We start from the raw sequence: 20,740 nt of genomic DNA on the forward strand, positions 1-20,740 counted from the left end.
GGCCGTCAATGAAAGCATTTTTATTTAGTCCTGACATTCAGATTTAAGAGAAGCAAAAGTTCACATCACAGGCACCAGATCAACTATTGGACCCTTAGAAACTGTATATTCGTTAAGCAGGGCATGTAGCCATGACATACAATGGAGGATAGGTATGTAAGGTAGACGAAAACACAGGTTTTTGTATATGCGCTATCCCCAAGACTGAAATGTAAGCCAAATGAGTTGATAAGAGGTAGTTTTTATTAAGATCTTTTGTTGTACGGACGTGTTTCGAGGACGGATCGTCCTCTTCATCTGGTCCAATATATATAAAAAAAGCACACTAAAAAGAAATTGTTGCGACGAAACATACAGATAAAAACATGAATAAAATAAATATAAACAATCTCAGACAAAAACTGCATAAGAGAATATTAAGAAGGAAAATAAATGGAAATATGGACAAATGATGGTCAGTATAAAATGTCATGCTTAGCAAAAAAATTTAATAAATAGAAATTTATAAATATACATCATAAAAGTACATAATCATTAGTCATAATTTGTTTAAGACCATATACCATAGAAAATGTTAGCATAAAAAAATGGGCTAAAAAAATATCATAGGATTTAGGTCATTTGAGGTGATGATGGTGAACTGACATGGGGGGAAGAAGAAGGGGAGGGGGGTTGTAAGGCTTACCTGGGAGCAGTAGAGAAGAGCTGAGATACAGAAGGGTAATTGGAAGAGGGGGAATGGGAAGACCAGGGCAGGGAAAAGGGAAAACCTGGAATATAAAATACCAGTACATAGAAAAATAGTGGTGTGAAAATTATAATTGATGCCATGTATTAGAATTCATAAGCTCATGTACTAATATAGGTACATGGGGGCCATAAATGTATGTACAGAGCGACTTAGAGAGTATACTAGGGCAAATATTTATTCATAGAGCGGTTTAGAGAAAAGGGGGGTGGGTGGGGCTTTCCTCGGTGTTATGGAGGTAAATCAGGAATCCTATGGTCAGAGATAGACGATAAGGAGACCTGTTGGAAGAGGGTGTTAGGGTGATAGTAGCGATGATATGCCTATCCTAAGTATATGTGTATATATATTTTATGCCCTTTTTTAACATACAGCTGCAGCGGAAGAAGCTGTGAGGCGAAACCCAGGGTCAGGCAATGACTGGTGCCCTCGTGGATTTGTAATATGCACATTATTATCTGTTTTATGTGAGTAGATTTAATATTAAAATTTAATTGTATGGAAACTGTCTACGCTATATCTTCTCTATATAGCAAATTGGACTATGGTGGACATCTGGGGAAAATAAAAATGATAGAAGTTTTGTGTCTGAATGGCATCTTATTCTCACTGAAGTCTTTTGGTCGAATTGCCTCACGAGTTACAAGAAATTTTATGCACTTTTTTGAGCTCCGGTCGTACTGCACTAAATAAAAACTACTTCTTATCAATTCATCAGCTCATCATCTTACACTTCAGTCTTAGGGACAGCGCGTATACAAAAAACCTGTACAGGCAGTCCCCGGGTTACATACAAGATAGGGTCTGTAGGTTTGTTCTTAAGTTGAATTTGTATGTAAGTCGGAACTGGATATTTTATCATTGTTATCCCAGCCAGAACTTTTTAGGTCCTTTTGACAATTGGATTTTAAAAATGTTGGGTTGTCATAAGAATCAATATTAACACTAAAGCTTCATTACAGACACCTGTGATAACTGTTATAGCTGTTTATTGTATCCTAGGACTAAAGTACAATAAATTACCAATATCCAGAGGTCCGTTTGTAACTAGGGGTCGTATGTAAGTCGAGTGTTCTTAAGTAGGGGACCGCCTGTATTTTCATCTACCTTACACTACGGACGGACACTGACGGACACAGGTAACGCTGTAGTCCCCCTATGACTGTTTAGGACACTTCACATATTTCTATATACATATCGATCACTTCAGGGCGCCACGTAATGTCCCCTCTCTACCACAATACAATGGAGGAAACCACTGGTTGTGGTCTACAGACGCTTAAAAGCTATTTTATTTCTCAAATAATAAACCCAAGTTTTAAAGAGCTTATCAGCGAACTGTTATGGGTACTATGTCACTGCTAAGACCAGAAATTTGCTTTGGTAGTGACCTTTCTCCGACTGACTACCCCATTAATACTGAACAAGACTCTTAAAGGTAATGACTAAATTAATGCATTAATACCTAGGGAAAGTTATGTAGAGCTCATAATGAGGGAAAAAAACACAACACATTGCAGACATAAATGATGGAATGCCACTAAAATATTGCATTACTCAACTGCAAACCCATACTCATGGAGTGTTTGAAGAGTGTTCCAATATTTTCTTGATCTATTCTTAGTAATGGTCATCAATGTCAGATTGGTAGAGGTCCGCTTTTGGAAGGGTGTGTTTTTATTCCAAAACAAGGGAAATGTATAATGACCATGCAACAGGTCTGACTAAAGTCACCAAGATAATTTCTCCATTAACCTGAAATCGAGAGCTTTAACGAGATTGTTGTGATCAGTACTGCTGACATCTTTAGTAACACTAGTCTTCATGCATTGAAGAAGTAATCTTCTTTATAACCTTCTTAGACTGTTGACTGGAGCTATAAATTTATCATAGAGCCAAAGATTTTGTGCTCAGAGATCTCAGATACATTGTATTACACAGTAATAGTATTCAGGAAATCAGTTACTAGTTGGCATAGGAGAATGGGTTACCAGGCCTTGCTGTGAGTTTTAGTTTTGTAATAGCTATAATACAACACACAGAAGAAAAGTCCTATGGTGCAACACACTAAAGTAAAAACCATGGAGCTTTAATGTGGATAGTAGAGTAAAATATCAGACTACCATAATCCTGAGTGTGGGAAATAAGCCAACCATTTTCCCTACTAACTGAAAGAGAAAGCATTCAAGGAGGTATGCAGAAGAAATAGCTGGAATTCTGCAGGGGACAGGTAACTAGATCATTATGACGCCGCCATCCTGCAGGTTACTACACACTTATTTACCTAAATAAAACCCTGAACTTCAGCCAAACTCATAGGAATAAGGACAATGTCCACAGCTTGTTATGACCTAATTGTTGCTATTGGCTGTGAGCAGTGATAATGTAGTTATAAGAATAAATTGCCAAGCCGCGAAGGCACTAGGATATCTAGTTTACTGCCTCACCAGTTTAAAGTGTTCATATGTCTATTTCTAGGAAACAAGTTACTGATATCATGAATAGTACAACCTGCACAAGTATGATCATCGAGATCTCCCTTCCCTGAATGCTGAAAACAGCGCCTTCTCAGGACTCGCAGAAAATCCCTCTGGCCAAATACAGGTCATCTAATCATTAACTAAATCTGAAGATGGATATACATATTAGAAGTGTTTGGCAAGTTTGGCAAATATTTTTTCGGATCCTGGTGACTTTGCTTTGTTAGCCAAGTGCTAGACTTAATGCTATATTATGTTTTTTTTCAATGTTTTCATTAAACCTCTACTAATGTTAGTTGCAGAAGCAGGGAGGTGACAACTCCTTTTAGGCAGTTATTAAAAATGCCATATGTTGTCAATTACTTTTTTTTTTTAAATCAAATTAACATATAAATATATATATACCCACACACATAGACTAAATGGAGTTATACAGGGAGAAAAGAATCATTTGGTTTTTGCCACACCTCTGTCTCCCACAGCTTTCCATCCCCCACTTCCACCCACACCATGGGCAGCCTGTCAAGCAGCGCTGACACGCCAGACCTCCTGTTCTCCAATCTTAGCCGCAGAACAGGTGGACTTGCCCAGGGCAGCTGCTCCACACAGGATCTGGAGATACAGGACAGAGATTACAGTGGATAGAGGGCACCAAGGGCAAAGGCGAGGACATTGAAATCTTTAAAAAGAGATCACAATTTAACAAACACTTCAATTCAGCCATTACCATCAAAACAGTGGTCTTGCACTAGTTTAAAAAAAGTGGGATCGTGGGAAATAATATCCATAATCTTACAATGGAGCTCAAATGATAAGACAGATCACATTCAGAATCCTTTGTGTGATATTTACAGAACGTTTCTACCTGGCAGGTCTCCATGTGGACATAGACATGTTAATTCTTTGATTTGGATGATGAAGACTTGTATCACTGCATGTAAAGTATGGCAGGCGCCCAGTTCTATCCTGTTAGATCACTTCTGATGCACCTGGATTGGAATGTGTCCAGTCCATCAGCTGCACATGCCACTATATTGGTTTTATATTTGGCTTAAACATAAAGCACTTCGTAGATGAGATAAATATATTTTTACAGCTCTGGCACATTTATCCATCTTTTACGCATAGGATATTTTTCTAACACCTCCGACTATTTCCTGTGGAAGTCAGTCTCAGCACAGGAAACAAAATCTATAACAATTTCTATAGTCCAAATCTCCAAATGGTACCATAAAAACACTACAACTGGGCAAAGATATGGTAGATTATCTAAATATCATGGATACCGCTAAACTTCTACAGTCCTAAATTCATAATGACATATACAGTATAAAGTCGGTATGGCTTCCAAGGGGGATTGAATCCAAAATACACAGGATCTGAAGAAGCATATCACAATCTGTTTCTATACATTTATTATAAGAAAACAAAACTCACTATGCCTCCCACATGATGGGACCAAGTATGGCTTCTTAGATTACAAACCTATGCTAAATTTTGTCTGCGTATAACCTGGAAGTTATTTGAAACTACATTAAGGTCATGTGCATAAAGTGAATAAGCCATACTCAAGGTCATGCACAAAAAAATAAAGTAAAATAAAGAATAAAAATACTGCTGTTCAAAGGAACAAATGCTAAATATTTTTATATATCTGCATATATTTGTGTTGTTTTTTACAAGACAAAAAAACATGGAAGCTGCTCACTGTATATTTTTCTCATGTTTCCTGTTCTTTGGTCCGTCATCTGCTCTTTCCTGCCAAATCTTTGTTTTATTCTCCCATTTAAACATTCTGGCCTGCACTCTCCTTTGTGCAAGGAACTGTCAAATACTCTAAACAATAAAGTTTCCATGCCAAATATATACAAAGTTCAGATGGTCTCTGCATTGTTCCCTTCAGTTGTGGTACTTAAAAACACCAGCATTTATGGTAATTTAAAATCTCCTCTGTGATTCCATTGACTTCACCAAACACACAAGGTTCACTTACACTGTGCTTCCTTGTATACATTTTGCATGTAGGAATCACAACTTAGAAGCTACAAACATTCTATAATGTCATTTCCTTCAGTAGAAGATAAAACATATGCATTGTAGCAAGCAACTCCAATGTAGAAAATATATGTTAAAAAATGTAGACAATAACCAGTGTTGACAAAAGACTAAACATTATTTAAAATTGAGCTATGTGAATGTTCCTGCTTATTTTTAAATATACTCTTTATTATGGATGTTGGGTAAAGCTCCTTGCTTATATTTTCATATAGTGTCTTGTATGGAGAGTATATAACGTAAGTGAACATCAAAGTGACTTATAATACAGTGAACATCAGTAAGGGTAAGTACATAGAATAAGGGTACATTCACACTCGACCGACGTGTGCTGGAGAGAAGGAGGAGGTGAACCCTCCTCCCTCCATAGAAAACACAGGTGCGCAGCCGCACATTCGCAAAAAGATAGAACATGCTTTTTGCGGTGTGCAGCGCGGATCAGTCACCGCACCACCGCCGTGCCGCCATTGTCGTCTATGGGGACGTATATGCAGCCGCAAATTTGCGCCCACATGTACATCCCCCCAGACGGCCGTGTGAATGAGTGCTAAACATGTAACCATGAGACAAATAGATCTGCTTGACTGTGATGTTGAAAAGGTTCAATATATGTCTATATGAAGTCACAAATACACAATGGTAATTTTCATAAAAACAATAATACAAGAGACAGAAATAGTCAGTTTATCAGAAAACGTGCATAATAATATCAACAAGCACAGAGCATTATTCTCTGTGCAGATTGTGTGGCTGAGAGGCGCAAACTACAAAGTTTAACTAGTAAGACAAGCAGATTTTCTGGCAGCAGAGTAACTTGTACACAAAGAGGCGACGAGAACAAATCACAGACCAGGAAGGGTAGTGGGGCCGTGGAAAGATCTAGAAGCTCAGAGCCAGACCTTCCCTCTGTTTGTACGTTTTTTCCCCTCCCTTGCTCTCTGGCTAGGGGAGAGTTTGAAGAGGCAGGAAGTGGTTACTGATAGAAATCTCAGCTTCACTTACAGCAGAACCATGGCTTGACTTTATTCCCTGGAAGAAGGTCTCACAAAACAATGATGTTTCCTGTTCTATTGCAACAAATTGATTTAGAAGAGACAACAGACTTTGATTTTGTAGTACTGAATATTCCCACACCATAGATTTACTGGATCATTTATGGCCATTGCTAGTATTTGGCTGCATGTACAGTATTGGAACATAGTGAAGCTAAAAACACACAAATGTGCACAGTCCGTGAGTAATGGACCTTGTGGTGGGTACATTTCACAAACCTAACATTAAGCCAGGGAAAGGAGTCCAAGCATCTTAGTTATATATGATGCACAAAGTCACTGTTCCCCCTCATAACAACTGCACCATACCGCAATAGTGGATTTTATTGTGACAACTCCTTTAAAAAAAATGTCCTTTTAGCCTCACAACGAGATCGCCCTCTGCAATTTTATAGAAATCCATTAAGCGACTGTTCAATGAATCCTGTAAAACATGCAAACATTGTGGTGTTTTGTTTTATAACAGAAGGGTTACCGTGTGATTCCCTGTGCTCTTAAAGAGGTTGTCCAAGGGTATAAAAAAACCTTGGGTCGCCAGCGTGGGGTGGGTTAAAAAAAATAAACATGGACTTACCTTCGTGGCGTCCAGCGCTGTGATCTCTCCGGTCCGTGCCCCTTGTATACAATCAGGGGCACAAAAGCTGCACTGCATTCAGCTTCCGGCTGGCCTACCTCTTGCTATTCCCAGCGTTATATCATGCGGGATAGGTGACGGACCAGAGAGATTGAAGCACTTTTTTTTTTAACAAGCGTCTTTTTATACCTTCGGAAACCCCTTTAATGTTTACTTACTTTTATTTCACTGTATACACTAAAAGGTGGCTATAGTGAAATGGACTATACACAAAAAAATTTAGTTTTGATTTCTCAGTCAAAAAAATAATCCCAAATCCCCCAAAATACTGAAATCAACTTATTATATAAAAATATGGAGAGCAAATACAGTGAAAATACAGAGCAAATATTCAGTGTTACATCAGGTTGTAGATATTTTACAATGGCTGCAACAGATAAAAATAGTTCAGACCAAATCTCAGACCCCCCATAGCATAGACCATGTGAAAAAGATTATGTTTGGTCATGGGACAGATAGACCTTATGGGCATGAGGACACTGGACATATTACTAAGAGGTCCTTCGGGCCAACACTGTGCAAGTTCAGATACAGGAGGTCCCACATCGTTTTAGATGTTAATATAGGACCCATGACCCTTAAGTGTCTGGGGTAAAGAAATTCTCTGCCTGCCTAAAGGAAACTGAAGTTATGTTCTCACTTTACAGTTCCCGGTTTTTGTGTTATAAGATATTCCAGTTCTATAATGTTTCAGAGAAATTTGCTCACAAGTCTGGGAAATTTCTCTCCTCTATGAGATTGATATAGAACACTGCCTGTGGTAAGGAACAAAGTGAAGTTACAGAAAGGATGAAGTGTTGCCTGGAAACATATCGTGTCACTTCCTAAGTGACTCAGTCATGGTGGGAAAACAATGAGAGGATGTGAGGAGATGTGTTCAGTGCACATGATCTGGAAGTCAGGACATCGCAGATTAAATCATGGCGTTATTTACACACAGTCCTATAATCCGCACTAAATCAAGGAATAAGAACATTACTTCTCCCTTAGAGAATATGTATAAAAAACATGAAAGAATCACTTCGGTAGCAATTTCTTCCTCAACTGTTTCCATCAGATCATCACCAGATACGTAGGTGCAGATCCACAGACCAAAGGCTGGTGAAATGTCACAGACTTCGAGACAGTCCAGAACTGTCATATTAGACTATTACAGTAACACAACAATAAATATGTACGAGGGGACCGTTTCAACATGGCTGATGGCTTGTTCTTATCGAATGTACCACAGCCAGAGGGGCCTATTGTGTACTTTTTTCTCTCACCCATTGAGAGCAATAGCGATCAGCCAAGTAAGCGTTCCGTTTATAAAAGTTATCATTTCAGCCAACGGACTGGGCTTCCTTGTGCCCACCAGTTGAAATTATTTTAGTGGTCCAACCTCTATAATAGGCTTAGAAACAGACCCTACTAGTTTCCAAGAAGGGTAGTCTTCTGCTGTACTCTGGGGTCCAGTAATGGGTTAGTCTGCGGCCCATCAAAGGATCCTCTGGATCCAATCCAGTTGCAGCCTACCAATGCTGTCCAGTAGTTTGGAAAAACTTGGCCGAAAACCCTTTAAGTTTTTCAACTGCACACAGGTAATATAAAGAATTTAAATTTCATACACACACATATCCCCACACATAGGTCAGTGAATTTGCATCACAAGTGAGTGTATAAACACTCAGTCAGCCTACAGCTAAGACTGAATGTGATTGTTATCTTACAGAATGACAGAAACCTAAACATCCCATACCTTCTGGGAGGGGCCCTACTGCACATCTGGACTTGCCTAGTCTTTCCGACCCCCTGGAGGGTGAATAGATGGGGGATGGAAAGAGATGTTATCAGACTTGTGAAAAGATCCCCTTGGGACAGCAGGAGTATGATAAGACAGGCTAGGGTTTAACAAGATTGGTCTGGAGGCTTTGATGTTTACCAGAAAACAAGAAAATTTATTAAAAAGGAAAAAAAAAAATCAATGTGACATTGTTCTGTAGATTATAGGTCTAGGTTACAGTGTAACCATGTGTTGCTATAAAGGTAACTAGGCAACACTGACACTTCCTGAAATAAGTTAACTGTGAATGCAAAGTCTTGCCATAGGTTTTCTTATAAAGGCAACCATAAACAATCAGAGGTCAGGCCCCATACCATTGAAAAGCATAACACGTTAGCATTTTGAGAAAAATGGGTTAAAATAAGGGATGTGGGGCTCAATAATGATAAAGAAACTTTCTATTCTTTGCAGGCTATATACACATATACCCTTGTGATAACTAAAGGTGGTGCAAAGGTTACACTCACAATTATGTGTCTGAGCCTAGCGGCAGCAATTCTGGCTTTTCTGTGGCATTATACATAGCGCATAAGAGTCTAGTGGTATCAGCAGTCTTAGATTTTTCAAGATTTATGAATAAAAAAGGTTAGAAAGAGTTAAAGAGAAGCATACAAGAATAAAATACCATACAAGAATTTTACACAGTGCAGTTTGAGCATCTGAATTTTCCGCCTTTTTTCTGGAATGCTAAACATTTGGAATGTAACCAATTTCCTAAACAAGAAAGGATCCTCTGCCACGGAAAGCCAGCATTATGTCATATATATTTGCAGACTAAAAAGGTCACTTAGAGAATGTAGCCATGAGAAGCTGGAATTACAGAGTGGAACAAAAAAAATTAAATCTATCCTGTGTGTGAGGGTGACATTGGAGCCTGCCATTTTGTGAAGTCAAGTTGAGCAAACAAATGACTTTCAAATGGAGGCATCATATAAGGCGATATGTGATTATTCACTTAATATGTAAACCATATATAATCCAATGTAGAAATCAGAGAGGCCACAAAAATAATAAAAAGAAATTTGCTCACTCTCAAAAAGACATACTACTCTCCTTAAAAGATTTAACACTTTGCCACACAAAAGCTGGAATTATATAAACTTGTCTCTTATTGCACAACAGAGCAATTCTAGCTCTCAGAGTCCCACATAATCCATTCTGCTGAACTGTGTGAGGTGCCACTTACCCCATGTATTTGCTCCTCCTGGATGTTAAATGTAAACATGGTCTTAGTAATATGTATTTAGGAATTGATATGAGTAAGGGGGCCAGCCTAGCATTGTGCACGCAGACCGAGGGCCATTTTATATTTGTCCTATTTATTTTCCGGTGCCTGAATCTTCAAGCGCCCCAATAGAAAGAAAAATAAAATGGAAAAACTAGAGCCAAAAAAACAAACATGTCACAAAAATAGTAAATGACCCCCAGAGTTCTCTTTTCATTGACATTCTATATAAGCAATAAAACATGAAAAAAAATGTGTTTACAGATATTTGTGTGTAAATATCACAATGCATGAGACTAAGACACAAGTAGTGAGATCAAAGCAGTGTCTAAGAGAGTGCCCTGAAGACATGGTGTCTTCCCTCAGGCAGCTCTGTAGTACCTGCCTTGTAGATTAGCGCACTACCCCCACTACACCCACACAGGTTACAGACTACATGTCACCAGGGGAAAAGGGTTTTGTTTAATTAAACAGATCACTGGGAACTTTGCTGAAAAAGCAAAACATTAAGTTTTTAATTAGCTGCTGGCAGGAATTTCTGGTGGGAAACGAAGAGTCCTCTGACCTTATCCATGATAAATGAATACATCCCTGCATGTAGCTAGATATGTATTATTTTGATCAGGTTGAGGAGTCAAAGATAAAAAATGAAATAGTCCACTTGGGTCAAGCGACCAGAAGATTGAACAGTAGCATCAGGACAATTTGGCCATATACATATTATTATGTCTATGACAGACTGCAATACCCCCAATGTAAACAAGAAAATGCTGCTCTGTTGCTTTAAAAGACATGTAACGGAAAATGTTGCCAAGACTAGTGCCAAAGATGGTGTTTTGTTAATACTGAACTTGCAGCAGTGCCAGTATCGGGCTGATTGAAGCTCCAGGCTGAGTATACAACTCCCGCCTAGGGCACTGCTGAGTAAACTGCTCAAAGGTTTGATTTTCAGTCTATGTGTAAAGTAACTGGGATACTGAACAAAAGTAAATATCTTGTACTGGTGTTTACACCAAAGGTTTAATCAATTATGTTGTAAACAACTTTTTTGGTTCTTGGCCAAAACTACACCATGAACTACAATGGTGAATGCATCTGTCTTACAGTCACACAACTCCTGGTACTGTTAGAGCTACACGAAAATCCAAATGAACTCAGTAGAACCATGGAGGAGGGGTGCAGGTGCTGAATCCATATGAAACTTGCTTAAGGCCTAAGCACATATAAAATACAATAATATTATACCTAAGGAAGTCAACAGAACATATGGAGTTTGATTGAAGCATTTGCCCCATACTATTGGAGGCTACCTTGATAAGATAGGCCTATATGGAGGCACCATATATCAGCAAACTGTGTGTGTGGGACCAGGGATGGATTTACAAATAACGCAACCATTGCAGCTGCTTGAGGCCCAAGGGATCAGGGCAACGATCAAAATTCATCCTGATAAACCAGGCTCTTACTCATTTATCCAGGCACCATAATTGTGGTAATCTTATATTTGGTATCCATGCCACCTCCCTTCTATAATCCACTTTTACAATTATGCTAATAAGCCTGAAGGGGGCGTTACCAAAGCCCATCAGTGCTGCAGATTCACAGGTTGTTACAATGAGCAGTACATTCCTAACCCAACCTCCTTTACTCTCTTACTCCTCCCACTGCCTGTATCCCCCGGGAGGAGCAGAAAATGCAGGAGGAAGGGGAGACCTGGTCTGCTCATTGTAATTGCCTGTGACATTACAGCTCTGAGGGGCTCTTGTAACAGCCTCCCCTCCGCCACAGGGGGAGTCCTTCAGGGTTATTAGAATAATTCTAAAGTTGATTTTAGAAGGAAGGAGCCATGGATAATAAATATAAAAGATTACCACTGTCACAATGCCTGGAGTAAGTATTCCTAGTTTATCATGCCAGATTTTATAGGTGGATTTCCTTTAAAGCTAGATTGAGTATCTAGGAAGGAGCAAAAAGCATGCTGACCCACATCATCGCAATTGTTATTATTATCTGCACGTCACAAGAATATAGTATAAAACTATGGCAAAGCTGATAGCAATGGACTCACTCCCTACATTAGCCCCTCCCCCCAACATACCTATGTGGGCCCAATAGATCCTTCCCTGCCTAGGACACGGGAATCAGGTGCTGTTGTCAGACTCAGAAAGCCTACGTTATAATCCTTATATAGGGCAAATATAACAAAGTGTTGCAGAGAAACTCCCCCTCTGCAGAAAAAAGCAGATTGCTAATTCTATCTGAGAAAACCTTATTGGAGCCATTATTACAGCCATATTATGGTCATTACCCAGTTTTTCCAAAAACAGATATCTAAAAAACATCGACAAAACCGTACAATATAATAAGATTCAGAAATATTTCCAGGGTGTTAAGACAGTTACACAATAACTAGCTAGCTCGCCATATAAAATATATAAGAAGTATGAAAGGAGGTCAGAAAGCCTATACTTATCAATATGTAAGACTATGAGGAGCTGTAAACATTCAATGTCAGCTTCCAGCCCTTAAGGGGTTAATCCCACTAATCCCCTTTCATTGAGTTGGACATAGGTTTAGGCAACACAGTGTATTTATGTAATGGGGTTAGCTCTCTCAAAGAATAGGCTCTTATTCACTATAGTGGTCTGATATTTGCACCATCTGCATAGAATAGGACACAGTGAGGTCACAGTGTGGCAAGGCTCAAAAGGAGTCAGTCCTGTCATTGTCATGGCAAAACTTTGGCAAGACAAAGGATCATAATGAAGAAATAAAAAACTTCTGCTACAGATTAGGGATTTGCAACAATTTTTCATTCACATTTAGATTTAGAAATGCTCTCCAAGATTTAAACATGGCACATTTTATTACTTGTATTTTGGATACAAGACATGGCTGAACTAAGTAGACACAGGATTAATGGCTCTACATATATGGAGATCAGTGGACATATTGCAGCCTATATGGATGTAGATATGTTCATACACAACGCCTTCCCTCACCAAAAGCTCATAGTTATAGGTTTTCTGCTCTTGAGATTGCCAAATGTATTATATGTGTACTATAGTATTTTTGGTGATCAGTCCCTCAATGTCTGATTAGACAGCTATGATGATGCGTAGCACTTTAATACAGAGTGAATGAAATATGGCAGCACCCACTATGGCCACCATTAGAGAAGTGGTTCCAAACACTATATCTCAGCGAGCACTGTCAGCACTGTGTAAACTCCCAAACTAGTAACACCTAGTTGTAAATTTATACATAAAGTCTTAGGAAGAAAAACAGAGGTACAAGTCTTGAAGATTTGACCCCAAGAAATGAAGATGTTTCAAAGTTTCAAAGTTTCAAAACAGAAACCAGTTATACAACTTGAGGACATAAGCAAACAAATGAGGCGCCCAATGGAGGTGACTCAAGCAGGTAACCACAGTCTTGGACTTAAAAGAAGTCATTTAAAACTTGGACACTTGTGTTTATTTCTAGAAAGGGTGAGGATCATAAAGAACGTTTCTTCATATTAAAACCTGTAGATATCCTCAGCCAGGGGCTGAATCTATGAATATTTAATATAATTTACAAATCTTTGTGTTCCGATTGTCCCTGTTTTAAACATAGATCTAGGATAACTTATCAGTCATTGGACATCATTCCTGCTCGCTTACATGGAGCAGTGGAAACATCTGTAAACTCTATAGAGAAGAGCCCATTGGTCTTATTTCATTTTATCATATTTCCACGATTTACAGAGGCTCTTGTCACCACGCAAAAGTAACTGAAGACAAAGAAAGAAAAACTAAATTTGGACCTCCACAATGTAGGAAGGACCTTGACATAATTCACTGAATATAATACTTGTTGTAGTTGTATAAAGTGACATAACATGTTGTTGAAAGCTGAGCACTCGTGATAAAACCAGGCACAATACTTTATAAAGATGCCAAAAAGATCTGTTGACAGGACAAGAGTGAAGAAATCAGCGTTAACCAAATACTTCTGATACCCTTCATCTGTAGGAAAAAAACACAATACTGAAATCTAACCGACATTTGTCACAGTGGACATTAGATTGCTGGCCTTGTACTTACATATGATGTTAAACTGCTAACAGTCTATTAAATATCATTTTTCCAAAGATGTAAAAGTCCACAAGCAAGTTAAAAAGACGCAAGTTTTCTTGTGTTCCATGTTACTAAAAAATAAGTCATCCAACTTTTTCTACAATTACGGTACTTAATGAAAAGTCAGAAAATTTCATGTATAAACTGTTAGAGCAGTAAGAAAAATGTACGCAATGGATAATAAAAGATATGTGATATCTTTCTGTAAGAAGAATGACTTTACAGTAGGCTACCAGCACATGGCAACCATTGAATTCCACAGGAGGTCATTTGTGGACTTAACTCTATATAGTAATTATTGGGGTGTCTAGTCATTCATCACAAACGTAAAACCATTGGCCGAACACCTATCAAGTCAAATATGCATAAATGTAATGTCACCTCCCAAGGCATTAACAAAAGATGTTTACATGTTAGTAATTATTTCTGTACATGGGACCAAACACTAATGTTGTCACCAATAACAGAGTTCCCATAAAGATTAGAAATTAAGTAACAATCCACCTTCCTTGCCATGGATATCTGCTCTTTGTGTGCCACTAAAATGGCCGTCTCTAGTTATTGTAGTCAAACATTGCAGGCCATAAAGTAGAAAAGGGTCGTGATTTTAACTATGGATAATGTCCAAGTCCGCAGTATGGGCAAAAGTAGAGTAAAACAATTAGGAGTATTAGCAGCTCTCTACATACAGTTTGCCATACGAAAGCACATACACTTCACACAAGCATCGCTGTTACACAGTCACAGTAGTACAAACTAGTAGTTGCCAATTTAAAAAAAAGTTTGTTTTCAAGTTGAGTAACAATAGTTTGAGAATTTCTCAAATCTTGGTTCCTCATTAGCAATTTAGCAGCATTTAGCAAAAAATAAATTGGCAAAAATTCCTTGAAAATAATATGATCCAAACCTTTACTATCAATGCTGCCACTTTAGAACTGTACTGTTTTCTCAAAGGCTATCACCCAACTTTTCTGGAGTACGGAATGGCAAAAAGCAACAATAACAACTAGACAGACTTGTCATGCAAGTGCTTAGTAAAGCTGGATGATTACTTAAATTTATTAGCAAAAACCTGGCCAAATTTTCACAAGTTTGAGAATTATGTCATTCGATTTTGATCACTACAAAATAAACTAAATCAGAATTATGCAACATTGTCTTATCTTTCCTGGGAGTAAGAAAATCTACGTTACTAGATTACTTTGACTAATATTTTAGGATCCTGATTGTTGAGGAAACGGACAGCTTTGGGAGTTATGTAGTTAAACTAGTAGCAGGGATTGTGATCACTATTCTTTGTGCAGTGATTTCATCCCACCCCCACCCCCTCTACAGTTACACCATAAAGGACTTGTTTGCTGCTGTCCACAGAGTAAAAAGAGAGGGGAAAAGTGCTTCCTGCTTTTATTTACACACTGGATACTACAAAACAAATACAGGACAAGAGACTCCAGCCAGCATGGCAGATCTGCAGTGCCCAAGCAGCTGAACAAAGAAAGCAAACTTTGAAAGGCAGTTCTATTCCCTCCTTATCTGTCCTTCTCCCTCCTTTTTTCTCCCCCCCCCCACCCTCCCTCCTTCTCAAGCGTTTTCCATGTTGGCTTCCATTTCCTACAAGCTGCTCAGCAACAGTTGGGCAATATTCAGCCAGCAATATGGCAAATTCAAGATCCAAAGCCCCTCTGCCCCCCCCCTTCTCCTTTCCCTTAGTTACAATCCAAGACAAAGAACCTTCAACACTCTGGGACAGAAAGGGTCAATACATAAGTTACAGTTCTAAGATGTAAGATCTAAGTTCTAAGACATGTAGTTAGAAAACAGGAATATACAAGTTTATTTATAGGAAGTCTTTAAGAAAGCTAAAACAATCCTTCTAATTATCCTTCTTTAACTTCATTAATATATAAGGGGATTCCAGTTTCTAAAGTTTTCAAAGTTTTTAAACCAGTGAGGAAAGATTAAATAAAGAGAATAAACCCTTATAATTCTACCGGTAACCATTTTCTTGTATATATCAGGAATTGTGGGAAGTCAGGTCATGTACAGAGTGAAAGACAAAAGGGGAAAACTAAACTTGTAAGCAGTTAAGGAAAACCGAGCTGCACGCTTTGCCCTGTGCTGGGGATTTGTGCTTAGATCAGCAGAATGATGGAAAAACAAAGGATCAGGACATAAATGGCTAGGGAGGCAGCACAGATCACAGTCAGGCGGGTGGGAGGCTTACAGAGACCAGTTACTAAAACAAAGAAGTTGTGAAAAGAATCCTACAATATACAGTAAGTTGTACTTACAGTCCAGGAAACTCTTGGTACATGGAAAGCAGGTCTGTATAGTAAAAAAATATGGTGGTGGGGAGGGTGGGGGTGTAAGTCTTTACTTTTAAATTTGGCAAATAATCCAGAAAGTTGTATAAATATCCCTTGGCTGATCAGTATTCCGGACCCTGGAGCTGGGACAGAGAACAACCTATGTAATTCCGGATCCATTATCCAACCTCAATAGACAAATCACACGAGCAGCTAAAAACCTGAGAAAAAAAGGCAAATGGACCCCCCCGCCCATGTTCTTGGAAAGGACAAAACGAAAAGCCTCTCAGTTATCCTCCTCTCCAGCCTGATCCAGGCTCAAAGTCATCAGGAAGAGAGAAAGGAACCCAAAAAATGCCAAACATGCGAAAAACTACAAGGATTTCAAGCTCCCAATCCTGTGATAGACAGACCGGGAAAGAGAGAGAGAGAGGGAAAAATACACAGATCTGGAACTTTTTCTGCTTACCTTGCCAGCAGAGGGAAGGAACTTTTACTGTGGAACTTGGTGGCAACTAGGCAGCTATTGTGGGGTATCTGGAAGCCAGGAGAAAGGACTGAATGGGGGGCAGAGAAAGGCAATCCTGGTCAGCACTTTGTAGGGGAAAGACTTGTATTTTTTTTCCTTTTGGGCAGCTCTGAGAGGGATTGTCTCTGCCCCCTCCTCTGTGTGTGATGAAGGTCAGGTGAGGATGAGGAGGGCTTTCTGGCTAGCCCAGCCGCTGCTGTTGTTGTTGGTGCTGGTGCTGGTGGTTGGAAAGCAGGCTTGGTATTTTGGAAAGGTGACAGCTTTTCAGAGGAATCTCTGGAATGAAAGAGAGGAATGAAATTAGCTCAATGAGTCAGTTGCAGTTCAAAGGAGGGGCTAATACAAAGATGGGTGGTAGCCACCCAGGTCTCCTCCCCTCTGACACTCATGTAACACAGCAGTGCAAGGCAGCTGCACGGAGAACTAGTGTTACAACTTTTCAAGGCTTAAGTTAGTTATGCACTCGAGCCCGCTGTTCAGCACCTTCACAATGCAAGTATTTCTTCTAGAAGGAGCACAGGCTTCAAAATAAAACAAAACTCTGTGTGACGCCCTGTACAAAGCTCAAATATTTTAGGGGTTAAACTGCTTCAAACAGCAATGTGTTTCCTAAGCCCTGTTCATACAGAGCCATGCAACTTCTGAAATTAACATGCCGCTAGTAGCAAAATATGTTTCATAAGAAACTGATCATGTAATTCACAGACACGTTTTTAGTGATAGTGTACTTTTTTTTTACTTTACTCAATAAATGAAACAAACTAAGGTAAACATATAAAGCATGCTGGGATTTAAAATAAACAATATAATAATATAGAGATAATATGAAAATGATGAACGATATTATGCCTCATCAACTTATGTACCCCCCATTTAACCACAGCAACTCCATGGATCAGTCAGATTAGAAAACGTGTTGCTTATGCCTGCCATGGGACTCTTAGAGTCAGCCACTGCGCCCCCTAGTGCTTACTAATTTCTGCTCAAACAGTCATAGTACGAGCAATGCCAACTAGAATCTACCCATTACCAGGCACAATTTGTTAAATTAACTTCAGTGACCTTAGGCCAGTCATGGTTCATCATTTAAGCTATGTGAGCTATACAATCGTTAGAATCATCTAGCCAAAGTGTCCCCAGCCTGGCTTAATGCCACTTAAGTATCTCAAATACTTCTCACTTTCTGTTCCTGCCCTAAAGTCACATAAAGTTTAGACTCCGTTCACATTGATGTTGTTTGTTTCTGTATGTTCTACTCCATCAAAGAAGTAGAGCATTGAAAAAAACTGAATTGCTGTATCACAATGCAAGCAAATGGTTGAAAACAAACATAGATAGAAATGAGATCTGTCGGGATTTCCTCTTGGGTCCGGTGTAGCATCTCAACGACAGCCTTCATGTAAGTGGAGATATTCTTGCACTTTGGGCAAATTTGTTACTTCTTCTGTATATCAAGGAACTTGCAGATGAAAAATGTGGCTAGGTGCTACAGAATTTAGCCTTGTAATATAGAATAACATGGACGCAGTATTTCAGCCATCTTAAATAGCCCTAACTGAAGGCAGAAGTTGCTCCACCTGGTTATAAGTTGCCTAAAATATATGGTTCTAATTTTTGTAATGACACATTGTTAACACTGGTTGAACTAATACTTAGCACTAATCTTATTTGCTTGATGGGGATTGATATTTATAAACTGTTGGTCATTGAGTGGGAGACAATCATCACCTTATCTGTCCCTTTTCTTGGATAAGGGTCAATAAACACTTTTTGAGGCTTACCTTCAAAGTAGCAAAAATGATAAATTTTGGTTTGGGGGGCCTGAAAAAGATTTTGCACCGGGACCCTGCAGGTGTAAGTTATGTGTCTGCCAGTAATCTATGCCATTGGTCATTAAGATATATATATATATATATATATATATATATATATATATATACACACACACACACTACCACTCAAAAGTTTGGTGTCGCTTAGAAATTTCCTTATTTTTGAAAGAAAAACACATTTCATAATCACAAATGGCTATTCTATGTTAGGGCTCGGTGTCAGTGAACCCCCTGGACCACCGCAGACGGTGACACTAGCCGACACCTGGGACCTGAATCTAAGTGGCACCTGGTCTTCACCAGAGGCTGCGGCAAAGCGGGATGGTCTTGCTGCGGCGTGGTACAACCAGGTCATTCCACAGGTGCAACTAGCCCGCGGTGGCAGCCAAGGTCGGGGTACAGGAACGTTAGGTCATCTTGTGGTCAGAAGCAGACAGATGTTCAAGGCAGGCAGCAGAGGTGCAGAGTCTGGGACAAGTCCGGAGTCACAACGGGAGATCAGAGCTGGAACGCAAGGAACACAGGGGAATTGCAAGGAAAGCTTTCTCTGTGGCATATGAAGGCAAAGATCTGGCAGGGGTTGATGGGAGCAGCCGGCCTTTATGGAAAACCCGGAAGTGGCCAGCGGCAATCAGCGGCGCGCTGGCCCTTTAAATCTTCGAGTACTGGCACACACGCCCATAGGAGCGGGACGTCAGCAGGAACGTGGAGAGGTGAGTCCGGTAGGGACTGGGCGTCACCCCGGAGAGAGGTACGGGTGTGCCTGCAATCCGATACTTGGATCGCAGGGGCACCTGTGACATTCTAGCTGCAAAAGTCTGCTTTTTAATGCAATATCTTCATATTGTAGGTGTGTAAAGGGCCCATTACCAATAACAGCCACTCCAGTGATTTAATGGTACATTGTGTTTGCCGACTGTGTGATAAGGCTAATGGATGTTTAGAAAACCCTTGTTCAAGTAGGCTGATTAGAAAAGCTATAAAACTGACCTTCCTGTGAGCTAGTTGAGAATCTGGTGCATCACACTTGTTTGTTCTATGAAACTCTTAGAATGGCCAGAAACTCATGTGAAACTCAGCTTGTCTCTTCTTGTTCTTAGAAATGAATGCCATTTCATGCAACAAATTTCCAAGAAACTGAAGATTTGCACGAGGTTCACCAACCCTTGAGAGGGCAATAGCTCTATACCCATTATACCTTAAGCAATCTCACATGGCATACACGGATACTCCCATTATCTATACCGACACATATACAACTATACTGATCTTGCACAAATCCCATTTTCAGGTTTCCTACCCCTGTGTGACCACCCACCTCCCTCCCCCCCCCCCCCTTCCGTTTTCTCTCTTTTTTTTATTGATACAGTTGCTGGCTATGTATCATACCAAACTCTGTGAATTCCTCTTGCGAGTAGTATGTGCTTTGCCGTGACTTATTGTACTGCACCATTCTGCTTTCCTTCAATAACATTTTGTTGAAACTAAGAAACTGAAGATTTCCTACAACTGTGTGTACTATTTCTTTCAGGGGAGAGCACAAACAGGCTCTAACCAGAGTGGAAAAAGACAAGTACATTACAGTCTCTAGTTTGAGAAACAGGTATTCAACTGGCAGCTTCATTAAATAGTACCCGGAAAACGCCTGTGAAGAGGCACCTCTGGGATGCTGGCTTTCAGGGCAGAGTGGCAAAGAAAAAGACATATATGAGACTGGCTCATAAAAGGAAAATATTAATATGGGCAAAAGAACACAGGCATTAAAGAGAGGAAGATTGAAAAAAGTGTTATGGATAGCCAATTCTGGGTTTCAGCAGTTTTTTTCGATTACAAAGAATAACAGTTGGGAGGCACAGAACAACTGAAAAGATGCAGGAAGAGTGCCTGATATCATCTGTCAAGCATGGTGAAGGTCATGTGATGGTCTGTGGTTGCT

General features: G+C 39.5%; 1 protein-coding gene across 2 annotated transcripts in view; it reads right to left on the reverse strand.

Annotated features, from left to right (window-relative positions):
* The window catches only part of TEAD2 (TEA domain transcription factor 2), an 82,838-nt gene that overhangs the window by 38,206 nt on the left and 23,892 nt on the right, over window positions 1-20,740 (reverse strand). The window contains exon 3 of one of the 2 annotated variants that reach the window (XM_072156869.1): window positions 16,913-17,248. The gene's annotated coding sequence lies outside the window, so the exon portion shown is untranslated. Of the gene's footprint in view, window positions 1-16,428; window positions 16,852-16,912; window positions 17,249-20,740 lie in introns of those variants that run through there. The other variant, XM_072156870.1, reaches the window with a different exon arrangement.

The sequence above is a fragment of the Engystomops pustulosus genome, chromosome 6 (genome assembly GCF_040894005.1).
Source record: "Engystomops pustulosus chromosome 6, aEngPut4.maternal, whole genome shotgun sequence".
NCBI classification, from domain to species: Eukaryota; Metazoa; Chordata; class Amphibia; order Anura; family Leptodactylidae; genus Engystomops; species Engystomops pustulosus.